A 14,011-nucleotide genomic window follows, 5' to 3' on the forward strand; every position below is an offset into this window, starting at 1 on the left:
TAATTTTGAAAATCTTGATTTTGAGCCAAAATAAGTATTTGGAAAATATTTTCCAAGTGTGTTTTGGAAAAGAAAAAGTTTTCTTTTAGAAAAAGTTACGTTTTGCAAGAGGGAGAGAAGAGTGCAAAAGTAGTAAAGCAAAGATAGTCCCGTATTGATTTGGAGAAAAATTTGAAAGTAGCTTATAAAGCTTTACTCTTTTCTCTTCTTTGTTATGATGCCCAATGGGTCTTAGCCATGGGTGGAGCCGCAAGACTGTGCAACGCACCATTCGCACACCCGCGGCGTGGGCAATGGGCTATAGGGCGCAGTTTACACTTTGCACCTTAGCGAGGAGCGATTGGAGCCTTTCATTTTTTCAGATTTCATCTGAGCTGTTGGATCAAGATCGACTTGGATTGGTCAAGTGGGTAGGCCGAATGGTTCGGTCGGGTTGGGCCTGAGTTTGGGCCCAGCGGGCGTAGAGGCTCCGACGGATAGTGCATGAGCGGGTGCGATCCGAACCGTCGGATCATAGTGCAGAAGCTAGTGGATGATGACCGGTGGGTTGTTTCCCTTCTACACAATGGTAAAGAACCAAAGCGTGGGATCTGCACCGTGGATGGGCAATCTAGAAGTTTGGAGTTGGAGGGTTTTCACACAAGCCAATGCTCTGAGATTTCAGTTCTTTTTTCACGCCTATTCTGTGTTTCTGAGTTTTCTTTGGTTCTCGACTGCTATGGTGCGACGGCCCCACCTATGAGAGAGGAGAGGCGTAGGGAGAGACTCCTCCGGGGACGAGGAGCAGGATCGCTCTCCTTGGTATCAAGGTACGCTTCTGACGCATACCGTAGTACACCTTTTGAGGCATTTTCGTGCCGGAGAGGTATGTCCTTTGTCCTTCTTTTATGATTCCTAGAACTTTTAGGATAGCTTTTAGCTTTGAAATTTACTCCTATTTATGTAGTATTGTTCTTTATTGTCCTCTTATCTTTTGCACAGGCTCTTCCCTATATGACCACGAGAGGGTCATTGAGAGATATCAGGGCGAGATGGGAGGACTTGCATGTCCGAGCCCGGATTTAGGTGAAGAGGACAGGGCTCCACAGAGTTATTGCCCTGGATTCAGAGGGCACGGGGACAGGATTGTTCGATTTTTATTTTCAAAATTTGATTTTGAGCCAAAATAAGTATTTGGAAAATATTTTCTAAGTGTGTTTTGGAAAAAAAAAGTTCTCTTTTAGAAAAACTTACTTTTTGCAAGAGAGAGAGAAAGTGCAAAAGTAGTGACGCAAAGATAGTCCCGTATTGCTTTGGAGAAAAGTTGGAAAGTAGCTTATAAAGTTTTACTCTTTTCTCTTATTTGTTATGATGCACAATGGGTCTTAGCCATGGGTGGAACCGCGGGACGGTGCAATGCACGGTTCGCACACGCACACACGCTCGTGCGGCGTGGCCAATGGGCAATAGGGCGGACTTTGCACTTCGCACGTAGCGAGGAGCGATTCGAGCCTTTCATTTTTTCAAATTTCATCTGAGTCGTTGGATCAAGATCGACTTGGATCGATCAAGTGGGTAAGCCGAATGGTTCGGTCGGGTTGGGCTTGAGTTCGGGCCCAGCGGGCCTAGAGGCTCCGACGGATAATGCATGAGTGGGTGCGATCCGAACTGTCGGATCGTAGTGCAACGACTAGTGGATGATGATCATTGGCTTGTATCCCTTCTACACAACGGTAAGGAACCAAAGGGTGCGTTCTGCACCGTGGATGGGCAATATAGTGGTTCGGAGTTGCAGGGTTTTCACACAAGCCAACGATCACTCAAGGATTGGTCTGAACCGTAGAGCCGCCATTAGACGCTATCTAACGATCAGATTTCATACCCGCTGAAAGAATGCGCAGAAAGGGTGTTTTTCAACATGAAAAGACACCAGAAGCTCTATTTAAAGAGTAGAAAACGCCCAAAACAATTACAAATCAGATTTCTACTTTCGGACACCCAAACTACTTATTCTATTAGAATTTCTCACTCAATACACTCTCTTTAATCCCCTACAAAGTTACTGTCTTTAGTTATTTACAAATCTTCTTCAAGTATTCGGTTTTACTGCAGAAACAGAACACTTGGGTCTCAAATACTTGCAAAATTCAAAGGTGATTTAGGCTTGATTCCGTTCAGTGCAAAACGTTGTCAAGCAATCGGTTTAGAACCAGGCTTCATTGTATCTTGGAGGCGAGTTCGTGGTCCCCTTTGCAGACTACTGGTGGGGGCGAATATTGTCTCAAGGAAAGCGTTTACACGCCTTGAAGCATCTTCCTTTCTTATTCTCTACCACTACACCATTTTTTTCCAACAATCTTAAGACGATATTGCTGTTGGAGATCTTCATGGCGCAATCAATGAAGCAAATGACGCAAGACTTTGTGAAATTTGAACGCTTCAACAAGGGGAACTTCAAGAGGTGGCAGAAGAAAGTACATTTCATTCTCACCACTCTCAAAGTTGTATATGTATTGACTACACCCAAACCGGCAGAATTTAAGAATGAGACGCTTGCCCAAGGCTGTAGATGGCGGAAGTGGGAACATGACGATTATCTATGCAAATGGCACATCCTCAATGCTATGGCCGATGAACTGTTTAATATCTACCATAGCATGGATTCGGCGGGAGCACTTTGGATGGCTTTGGAGGCGAAGTACCTATCGCCCGGTGCTAAAAAGTTAATTGTAGGTCATTTTTTAAATTTCAAGATGACTGATGATAAGTTGGTAGTTGATCAAGTCCATGAGATCCAACATATCATTAGTCAAGTTCATCAACAACGGGTAAATCTTGATGATACCATCATCATACCCTCTATAATTGACAAATTGCCACCATCATGGAAAGACTTTAGAAAAAGTCTTAAACAAAAAAATGAAGAGATGTCTCTTGAAGATTTGATTCAAACCCTCCAAGTTGAGGAAGAATCAAGACTTCGAGGTAAAAAAGATCTTGCATCTCTATCCTCTAAGGTGCACATGGTTGAAAATGTCAATATGGTAAATGCCCCTACTGCTCCTACTACTCAACCTTGGAAAGGTAATCGGAAGAGGAAACCGCATCAAGGCAATGGTTCTGAAAAGAACAAGAAGCGCAAAGGCGCTTGTTTCCAGTGTGGCAAAATGGGCCACTACAAGAGGGAGGGTCGATTTAAAAAGTCGAACACTCAAGGAAACAAAGATGGAAACAAAGAAAAATTTGTTGCCATGATATCCGAGGTTAATTTCCTCGAAGGTGAAGATGCGTGGTGGATCGACTCAGGTGCTACAAAACATGTTTCCAAAGACAGAAGTGCATTTTTTACATATGCACCAGTCGAAGATGGAAATGTTCTCTACATGGGGAACTCTTCAACAGCAGAAGTCAAAGGAAAAGGAAAAGTGGAACTTAAATTCACTTCTGGAAAGATCCTCACTCTTACTGATGTATACCATGTACCATATGTTAGGAAGAATCTTGTTTCTGGTAGCCTTCTTAATAAGAATGGCTTTAAACTTGTATTTGATTCTAATAAGTTTGTACTTTCCAAGGGTGGGACATTTATAGGGAAGGGTTATATGTATGAGGGCATGTTTAAGATGAACATGAATAAAGTTAATGTTTATGTTTACATGATTGACTCTATTTCTTTATGGCATGATAGATTAGGACATGTTTACTTTAGGAAAATGCATGATATGGTAAAGTTAGAACTAATCCCTAAATGTGATGAAAGCATGGTAGATAAATGTAAGATATGCATGCAAACCAAGATAGTGACTAAACCCTTTCCTAGTGTAGAAAGATCTACTACTTTATTACAGTTGGTACATAGTGATGTATGTGTTTACATGGCACTCCAACAAGAGGAGGCAAGACGTATTTTGTGACATTAATTGATGATTTTTTTAAATACTGCTATTTATATCTGTTAGGACATAAAGATGAAGTCTTAGATAAGTTTAAGACTTATAAGACAGAAGTAGAAAGCCAATGTGAAACTAAGATCAAGTGTATTAGATCTGATAGAGGAGGGGAATACCAATTTCCTGAATTTTTTGAAAATGAGGGAATAATACATGAGTTTTTCGCCCCTTATACACCACAATAGAATGGTGTTGCGGAAAGAAAGAATATGACTATAATGAAAATGGTTAATTCCATGCTAGTCAATTCTGGTTTAAGTAAAGGGTTTTGGGGTGAAGCCTTACTAACGGCTTGTCTTATCTATGAACTTTGAAAAAAGAGAAAACCAAACTTAAGTTATCTGAAAGTTTGGGGTTGTAGAGCCATTGTCCAAGTACCCAAACCTAAGAAAAGAAAGCAAGGTGAAAGAGGCATTGAATGCATATTCCTTGGATATGCAAATCATAGTAAAGCCTATAGGTTCTTAGTTATAGAACCAAATGACTTAGTAGATATGAATGACATTATTGAAGTTCTCATCCATTCCCAGATTAATGGATTCAAACCCACCTATAGAGTCTTCATTAGAGCCTCAAGAGGAAACAAATGAGGTACCTAATGAAATCAGAAGAAGTAAAAGGGATCGAAGAGATAAAAGCTATGGTCCTGATTTTGTAGTCTTTCTTATAGAAGGATAGAGAGATAGGGTCTTCACTTCTACCATGATAGATCTAAAAGTAGAACCTGATCCTAAGACCTATGAAGAAGCCATTAAATCTCAAGATGCATCCTTTTGGAAAGAGGCCATCAATGATGAAATGAATTCCATGGACTTACCACATGGGTCTAAACCCATAGGTTGTAAGTGGATCTTCAAGAAAAAGATAAAAGTAGATGGAACCATAGAAAAGTTTAAGGCAAGGTTGGTTGCCAAAGGCTTTACTCAAAAAGCCAGAATAGATTACTTTTACACATATGCCCCAGTTGCTAGGATCTGAACCATTAGAGTCCTAATTGCTCTTGCATCCATATATAATCTTCACATTCATCAAATGGATGTTAAAACATCATTCTTGAATGGTGAACTTGATGAAGAAGTATATATCGATCAACCAGAAGGTTTTGTTATACCTGGTCAAGAGCATAAAGTATGTAAATTAGTCAAGTCTTTATATGGGCTTAAACAAGCCCCTAAACAGTGGCATGAGAGATTTGACAAGATTTTAGTGTTAAATGGTTTTAAGATACACGAGTCTGACAAATGTATATATAGCAAGCATAAAAGTAAAAAATGTGTCATCATATGTTTATATGTAGATGACATGTTAATCTTTGGTAGTGATATGGATAGTATCACAAGAACCATAGAGTTTTTGTCATTAAACTTTGATAAGAAAGAAATGGGTGTTGCAGATGTGATACTAAGTATTAGAATCATAAGGAAAGGTAGTAACCTTATTCTTACCCAATCTCATTATATTGAAACAGTACTTAGGCAATTTGATCACTTTGATTGCACACCAGTTTCTACACCTTTTGATTCAAGCTTAAGATTATATCCTAATACTGGTAGGTCAATATCTCAATTAATGTATGCTAGTGTCATGGGTAGTTTAATGTATGCTATGACATGTACTAGACCTGACATAGCATTCGCAGTTGGAAAATTAAGTAGATTTACTAGTAATCCTAGTAATGTTCACTGGAATGCCATAAATAGGATATTAAAGTATCTAAAAGGCACTATAAATTATGGATTGTCATATAGTGGGTATCTTATAGTATTGTAAGGATACACAGATATCAGTTGGTTAACTGAGCGTGTTGATCATTCATCAACGAGTGGATGGATATTCACTCTTGGTGGGGGAGCTGTCTCCTGGGCTTCTAAGAAGAAAACCTGCATAACTACTTCCACCATGGAAGCAGAGTTTATTGCATTGGCCTCTTGTTGTAAAGAGGCAGAGTGGCTGAGGAATTTGCTAATAGAAATTCCTATTTGGCCTAAACCTATGCCATCGATATATGTTCATTGTGATAGTTAAGCCACACTATTAAGGGCATATAACCATGTGTACAATGGTAACTCCAGGCATATTAGACATAGGCATAATGTTATTAGGCAGTAAGTAGTACTATAGATTATATGAGATCAAGCCAGAACTTGGCTGATGCATTAAAAAAGAGGTCTTGCAAGAGATTTGGTTTTAAAAACATCAATGGGGATGGGTCTAAAGCCAATAACCAATGATCACCAATGATGGAAACTCAACTCAACGTTTGAAGAGACATCAAGTCTTGAGTTCAATGAGCCCAAGTACATCATATGGAGTGATTGTAACCACTGTACATTATATAAATGCCATCACAAGGGAAGTGCTTGGTACCTATAATGTGTAACGGAGGAGGTTGAGCATTTGAGCTCTTAATAAGCTTATAACCAGGTTGTTAGGGTGCTATAGTTACAGGGGCACTCTTAAGCCTACTTATGTGAGTGTGGAAGTGGTGCCACTTCCTATGAGACATGGCTAATGTCTAGAGCACTCATGAAACCGAGATACAGACACATGGCCAATACACATGTCCGCTTATAAGAATCACCTGAGGAGAAGAATCTCTTATGTGTGAAACGTATCCGGTTGGCTGTATAGAATAGCTAGTTCAAAGACACGTCTACTATGCAATTCTGGTCAACTTTGATGTGTTCTTACTAAATGAAGGTTCAAATCGTAATATACCTTCATTTATGCGTACGAGTTCCAAGTATAATGAGACAATTTTGATTTTATAAAATGTTGGGGGATTGTTAGATTTTGAGTCAAAATAAGTATTTGGAAAATATTTTCTAAGTGTGTTTTGGAAAAGAAAAAGTTACTTTTTGCAAGTTAGAGAGAAGAGTGCAAAAGTAGTAAAGCAAAGATAGTTCCGTATTGCTTTGGAGAAAAGTTGGAAAGTAGCTTATAAAGCTTTACTCTTTTATCTTATTTGTTATGATGCACAATGGGTCTTAGCCATGCGTGGAACAGCAGGCGGTGCAATGCACCATTCGCACACGCATGTGCAATGGGCTATAGGGCGCATAGTGGCGCACTTTGCACTTCGCACCGTAGCAAGGAGCGATTGGAGTCTTTCATTTTTTTCATATTTCATCTGAGCCGTTGGATCAAGATCGACTTGGATCGGTCAAGTGGGTAGGCCGTCGAAAATACAGACCGTCGAACTGAACTACTCCTTGCTGATATCGTCCTAATCCCATTCCAGGGAGTATCCGCTGATCTTAAGCATTTTGGATACAGTAGGGTTGATATCATGAGGGAATGGAACTAATTCCTTCTTCGCTTGTTCCTAGCTGATTGTGGTAACATCAAGATGAAAATCATTGAGATAGACATTGTCTCCTACTAACTTCCCATTAGGATCTGACAAGAAGGCGCCTACTTCTAGGCCTTCGTCTCCTCGGATGGTGATAACTTTGTTACCTTTCATGAATTTGAGCTTGTGATGTAAGGAAGAGGGTACGGCTCCCACTTTGTGAAGCCAGGGTCGTCCTAACAACAGGTTGAAGAATGACTTGATGTCAAGCAGTTGGAACACAACATCAAAAATTTCACCGCCCATATAGATGGCAGTAGAAGGAGATCCGATTACATCTCGCTGGGAATTGTCGTAGCCCATGATGCCTTGATCAGATGGGGTGAAGTCACTTGGACCAAATCTGATGGTTGTGGCCGTGCTCAGCAGACAGATGTTCAAGGCAGAACCATTATCCACGAGTACGACGGGTACCTTCTTCTGATTACACAACAAAGTAACAAGGAGAGGCTTGGAGTGATTCTTTCCTTCAGGGGTCAGATCTTAATCTGAGAATGAGAGGGTTGTAGAGGCTCTAACTGCTGCAACCAGATTCGTAAGTTGCTCGGGTGTAGTGTCCTTCGACACATGGGAAGTTTGCAAACTTTTGAGGAGCACTTCACGATGCTTAAGGGATACCATAAGTAATCCCGAAAGTGAGATGTCTACCTGAGTCTTGCTGAGCTGCCTGATGATGTTCAAATCTTCCTAATCAACCTCTGTGCTAACAACCTTTCGTTTGAAAGCGTTGATCTACTCGTCTGACCTGAGTTCTAGGGGTTCGTAGTTTCTGCCACCCCTGGTGAGAGTCCTACCTCTGAAGTTCCAGGATCAATGATGCTGCAAACTTCTAATGAAACGAAGAACGGAGTTTCATCTATTCCAGCCCTTTCTAGGTCTAAAATATAAACTTTGATTGTGATATTATAAATAACCGCAAGTGCACGGATTGCGTGTAGATACGAGTCGAACTCAGGGAAGAGCGTATTGTGATTTCTACCCTTATACTATTCGGAAAATAAACTTATGATATAATGTTGCCTGAAATATACTCAGGATTTCTATGGACTACAACCTCGGATCCAACAATATATTTAAATTTATAAACTAAATAGATACGGATCGAAAACAATGAAGAAACGATTACAAATTCAATCCTTATATTTAGGCAAAGTGAACCAATATTTAAAGGATTTCTATTAATTATTTATCTAATCCTAATTAAAAACCCAAGATCTAAAAGCCTAAATTGATTGGAAAATTGGTTGGAAAAACTATTCTAAAGTCAATTGGAAATTGATTGCAAAAGTAACTGGAAATTTAATTAAACCTTAATTCAATTAAAAGATTACTTATGGTTAGAATCCACCATGGGTTTGGATTGGATAATTAATTAAACCAATTTTTTGCATTGAGTTGTATATCTAATTAATCTGGTCAATAGGAAATAAGATCAATGGATGTCATTGCCCATGAGTAATTTATTAAACACACTATCCAATATTAAAGAATATATAAGAATTTATAATATTTCATTAACAATTACGCATACGAAAGGATAAGATCCAAGGGCATGAATAATTGGGAATCCACTATTATAAAGCCCTATATATGATGTTATTTCATACCATTGATTTTAATTATTGATCTTTCTCCTTCCCCATTGTTTCATCTAAACCCTAAGTAAGTTGGGTTTAGTTGCTCATGGAGAAAGGGGAATAAACAAAAATAAAGAAAAATAATGTCATTTAAGAGCTTAAAATTGGAAAAGAAACAAAACTAAAATCTTCTTTAATTGAAATTGTAACACTAATACATCGAATTGGAATTTGGAATAAAGAACTAAATAAAAGAAACTTAGTCTTTTTCTCCTCTTAGCAATAGTTGAATCATTAATCGCCTTCCTTCAATGCCTTGATCTCCTTAGATGATTGGATTGGATCTTAGACGGTTGGATCGAGTCTCTTTATGGAAGATGAAGGCGGAAAAAGCCAAGTTATTTGGTTAAACTTTTCAAAAATGCCAAGTTAAGTCAATATAGAACTATAACCTTCTTTATTTTTAATAACAAGTCTGCGGAAAGAAAATCATATCCCCAGTAGAGTCGCAAGTGTGTGGGAGCCGGATTTTTCCCGCGCGCGTGAGGTGGCAGGGGATCACCACATCGGGTTTTATGGAAGTTTAGTTTGATCTGCGTTTCTTGTGGACTAGGGACCGTGATCCTAACTCCGCAAGAAAGAGAAACTCAGAGTCGCCACCTAGGTCAGGGCCTAGGACCCGTGCCTGTTCTTTCGATGAAAAGGGGGGTAGTACCCGAGTTTCATTGGAGGAACAGTAACCAAAGTGGTTCTTTGGCTCTAGGCTTAGAACCTTATAACTTTGCTCTGTTTGTTAAGGCATGGTCCTTACAGATATCTGGGTAAGGGTTATGGTTACAATTAGGGAAGGTGTTAGGCACCTCTCTTGCCCGGATGAATCCGGTCTCTTGACTTAATTTTGTATTTTACGAAGAATTTTAATCAGAATAACTAATCATTTTATCCTTTATTCAGATTATGCATAATTCCAGGATGTAAATAAAATGAATTTACAAAAAAGATAAAAAATAAGCGGTAGTTATTCTGATTGAGATCGTATGTTGTTGTATGAGTCCCGAAAGATCTCGCTTGATCACTATCAGGTTAACTTAAATTAAACGGAAAAGACAGTGCGGAAAGTAAAAGAAAAGTTCCGAGGGCAATGTGAGCAGGAGATCTTATAATGTCACCACCTCGTACCTTACTTTGTAAAGGAAATTACAGAAAGCTGGGAAATCAATGTAAATTTACCAGAATTTGTAGAAAATTTGGTAGCATAACTGAGCTATTCTGAAAAGGGGATTCTGAAGTTGCCGAGATTTCGGCGGCGTAACGGCGCTATTCGGACAAAAGGGTTCCGAAATTGCACAGAAATCGGCGGCGTCACGTTGCTATTCGGAAAAGGGGACTTCGAGGTTGTCGAGAAATCAGCGGCGTAACGACGCTATTTTGACAAAGAGGCTCCGAAGTTGCAGAGAAATCGGCTGCGTAACGGTGCTATTTTGGAAAGGGGCTCTGGAGTTGCCAAGATTTCGGCAGAACAACGACGCTATTATCGAAAAAGAGATCATGGTTCTACGAAATTTGACAGAACAACAGTGCTATTTGAAGGATGTCGCTCCGAACCTTCCGAATTTTGGTAGAATGTCGACGCCCAGTGTGAGCTACGTAGGGATTTCTCTACTTTCTCTCTTCTAAAAAGAAAAGAAACTAAGGTTTAAGCTGAAAAAACCAAAAAGGGGGAAAACCGGTTTGTTTTTTGAATAAGACAAAAGAGGAGAGAGAGAGAGAGAGTTTTTCTACCTTCTCAACTCTTACCCCCCTATTTATAGTTTTGGGGGCGGGGGTAAAACATGATCATTTCGACCAATTTCGCAGGGGGCAAAATTCAGATGATGTCATCTAGGTGAAATCATAGTTCGATTGGCACGATGTTTCGTCCCTTGTCTTGCATTGAAAAATGTGATATTTCGTCTTTTATCTGTGAGTTTCGAAGGTCCGTAACTTCTTCAATTGAATTCTGAATCACACGCGGTCAGATCCATTGGATTCCTTGTTCTGGGGAGTTTCCAATGAATCCAATATCGCTTGCTTTCCGGAGATGAAGTGTTCTTTGGGTAAAAAAAGATGTTTTTGACTCAAAGTTAACTTCCCAATTGAAATGCATTGTGAAAACGGGCTTTCCGGTTTATGCCGTAAAAGGCGGGTGCTGTGTAAAACAGGCTTTTCGGTTGCCAAAAAGGGAGGTGCTATTAAAAACTGGCTTTCCGGTTGTATTTCCAGTATGAAATTGTTTCGAAAAGTGTTTTATTCTGAAAATAGCCTAAAGAGAGATTGAGAGAACCGAACTGGTGCTCTGGGACTCGTCATAAGGTTCTTCCTCGCGACACCTTTCATTAGTACCAGCTTGACTAAATTGGGTGTCTACAGTAGGTCATAATGGCCTGATTCCAAAGCCAAAATTTCAAGGACTCACAGATCTAAAACTTTGATGAAGAAAGTTTTCTCAGAAAAGCACTTTAAAGTACTCGAAAGTATGCTAGAAGTGGGCTGTCCAGCAAAGATTAAATTCTGGGTATAGATACAACTTCAATGGCTACTCTTCAAGATTTCTAAAGAAGGTAGGTAACATCAATTCTTCTAGGATGCAAACGATAGGTGAAAGCTCATACTATGCAAGGAAGGAGTGAAACTCTTCTAGGTTTCATGGATGAACTCTTCAAGGTTCAAGGGAAATGCTCTCGGCAAATTTTCATTCAAAATTGAACTTCTAAAGTTCATTACAGATGTAGACTTTTATAGAGAAAATACAATAGAAAAGACGTTCAAGATAGCCCACTAACTATTTTAGGGACTTACAAAACTCATAAATGACTTGGGAACTCAAACACATTGACTAGTTAAAGACCTACAGACATAGTCTTCTAAAATGGTCATAACATTCCAACCACTTGGCTAAATGGAGACCACATATATCCATTGGAAACAGAATTCAAAGATCTACAACTTCTTAGTTTACCATTTCCCAGGATTCCTCCATCTAAAGGTCCAAAATCGTGCTTCAAAAACTACTAGAATCATTATGACGGGAATGCAACTAGATTAGGCCCGAATTGGCGTGTCCAAGATCTTTGGCTGGAGCTAGCCTTTATGGCTTGGTGGATTCAAGTTGGGCTTAGTCCTTGTGTTGTGCTTGAATGCGGGATGATCTTGTCACTTGCTTGGGATGGTTCATGTGAGCTTCAAATTTGTCAGCCACATGGGTGTGGGCTGCATCATTCCCCCCTTGTTTGAAAGAATTTGTCTCTGAATTCGAGTCTTCATCATCGGTTGAATTTCCCACGTTTTCAAGGGACGGATCATCCGCACAATCTTGAAGTTTGACAAACTTCCCTTATTCAAGAATACTCGTCCTCGAGTTTTGAAGTGTCGAAGAATGTTAATCATCTTACACTCTTGAGGATCAAATCTTATTGTATAATTCCAAAGACAAAAATATAATCTGTCTCCTTCTTGAACAGGCTTGAATTTATGAAATATATGCTATAGGCTTCAACGTCGGATCTAATAAAAATGGATCAATGTAAATGGATGAAGAAATAGATGTAATATGTTTCTACCCACCTAACTCTTCAATCTCCATTGGTTCACCCGATGTCTTGTCCAATCCAATTCCTTTCGTAATGAATTCATTAAATTGTTGTTGAAATTCCTCATGCTCTTCATTAAAAAAATTACTATCCCCCTTGCCAGGTTTGAGTCATCTGTTCAATCTAGAGGGAGCCAAAGTCACCTTAATTCCATCCTTAACAAAAGAATAAGTTTTCTTGAAACCATTGTGGATATCGACCATTTCTAGTTCCACCACATTCTCACAACTCCCACTATCAATGATAAGATTGCAAATCTCTTCATTCGACATATATCCTTTATGAAAAATATGATGAGGTAATCCGCCAGGATTTTCTTCTACTTTGGTCGTATTCATTACACACCGAATAACTAATGCCTCTCCACGATCATTCCAAGTGATCTCGTCACTCTCATCATCATTGTAGTCATCAAAATGAGGTTGTTCATCTAGAATATTTGATACAACGATAAGAAGGCATTCTATTAAGATATCTGATTGTATCTTTCCTTCAAACTTGGGAACCTCCACCTTAACGTCGTTGAAACATTGACGTAAATGGGAATGTCTCGAAGAAGAACCATCACTCTCTCCATGGCGTTGGCGTGGCCGAGTGTAAGGGTTGACGTCCGAATCCAATCCTTTGCTTTCCACACCTCATCTTGAGGCTCTTGAATATTATCGTGAAACACCAACTCATTGAATTAATTGGGGTATTGGTCCACAGTTCGTGTACCTTGCCTCAAGTTTCGGTACTGTTGGTAGAGTTCCCTCTTATAACCATTGAGAAGGAAGTATTTGCGAATTTTATCCTCCGTCTTTCGCCATTGAGTAAAGGCTGCCTTGACAGCGGAATGGTAGATTTGCTTTTGTCTTTCGCCATTGAGTAAAGGCTGCCTTGACAGCGGAATGGTAGATTTGCTTTTCATGTCTCCACCAAGCGACATCCTTTCCTCAGAATCGGTTGGCAATGATACCAACACGGCGATCTTCAGGGATATTCTTATACTTGAAGACTTCATTAACAAGAGTCAACCAATCAATTATTTTGTCGGGAGAATCAGTTCCTAGAAATTCTATAATGTCTCTCTTGATTTCCTTTTTCCCAATCTGGTTCTTGAACACCTTGTGTGTGGAGTTGAGGGCGCCTTCTTTGTCGAAAAGATTCAAAACTTTCTGAAGAAGAAGAATCACCATTGGTTCCTCCAGATCCGGAATGGGGTGGAGGATTTTTTGCTTCAGCACGGAGATGTTCAACTTCTCGTGTCAAATCATTGATTTGTTGTTGCATATGATGTTGTAAATTTTCAGCAAGTGTGTGTACTTCATTCAAGGGAATAGTTCTACCACCTCAGCGTCTGGCTTGTCTTGGAGGCATTGTCCTCTCCTCTAAAGCTCTGATACCAAAATGATGCAAGCCTCTCCTAGGCTTATTGTACTAAGGATCAGGAGAGTGACAACACACACTCAATTGCTCAATAACTCGGATACAGGAACACTGATTTGCGAAGTTCAGTAAAATGAGCATATCTCCTTCGAGATA

The sequence above is a fragment of the Tasmannia lanceolata genome, unplaced genomic scaffold (genome assembly GCF_043159265.1).
Source record: "Tasmannia lanceolata isolate RefF3 unplaced genomic scaffold, GAP_Taslan_0.1 ptg000012l, whole genome shotgun sequence".
Classification (NCBI taxonomy): Eukaryota; Viridiplantae; Streptophyta; class Magnoliopsida; order Canellales; family Winteraceae; genus Tasmannia; species Tasmannia lanceolata.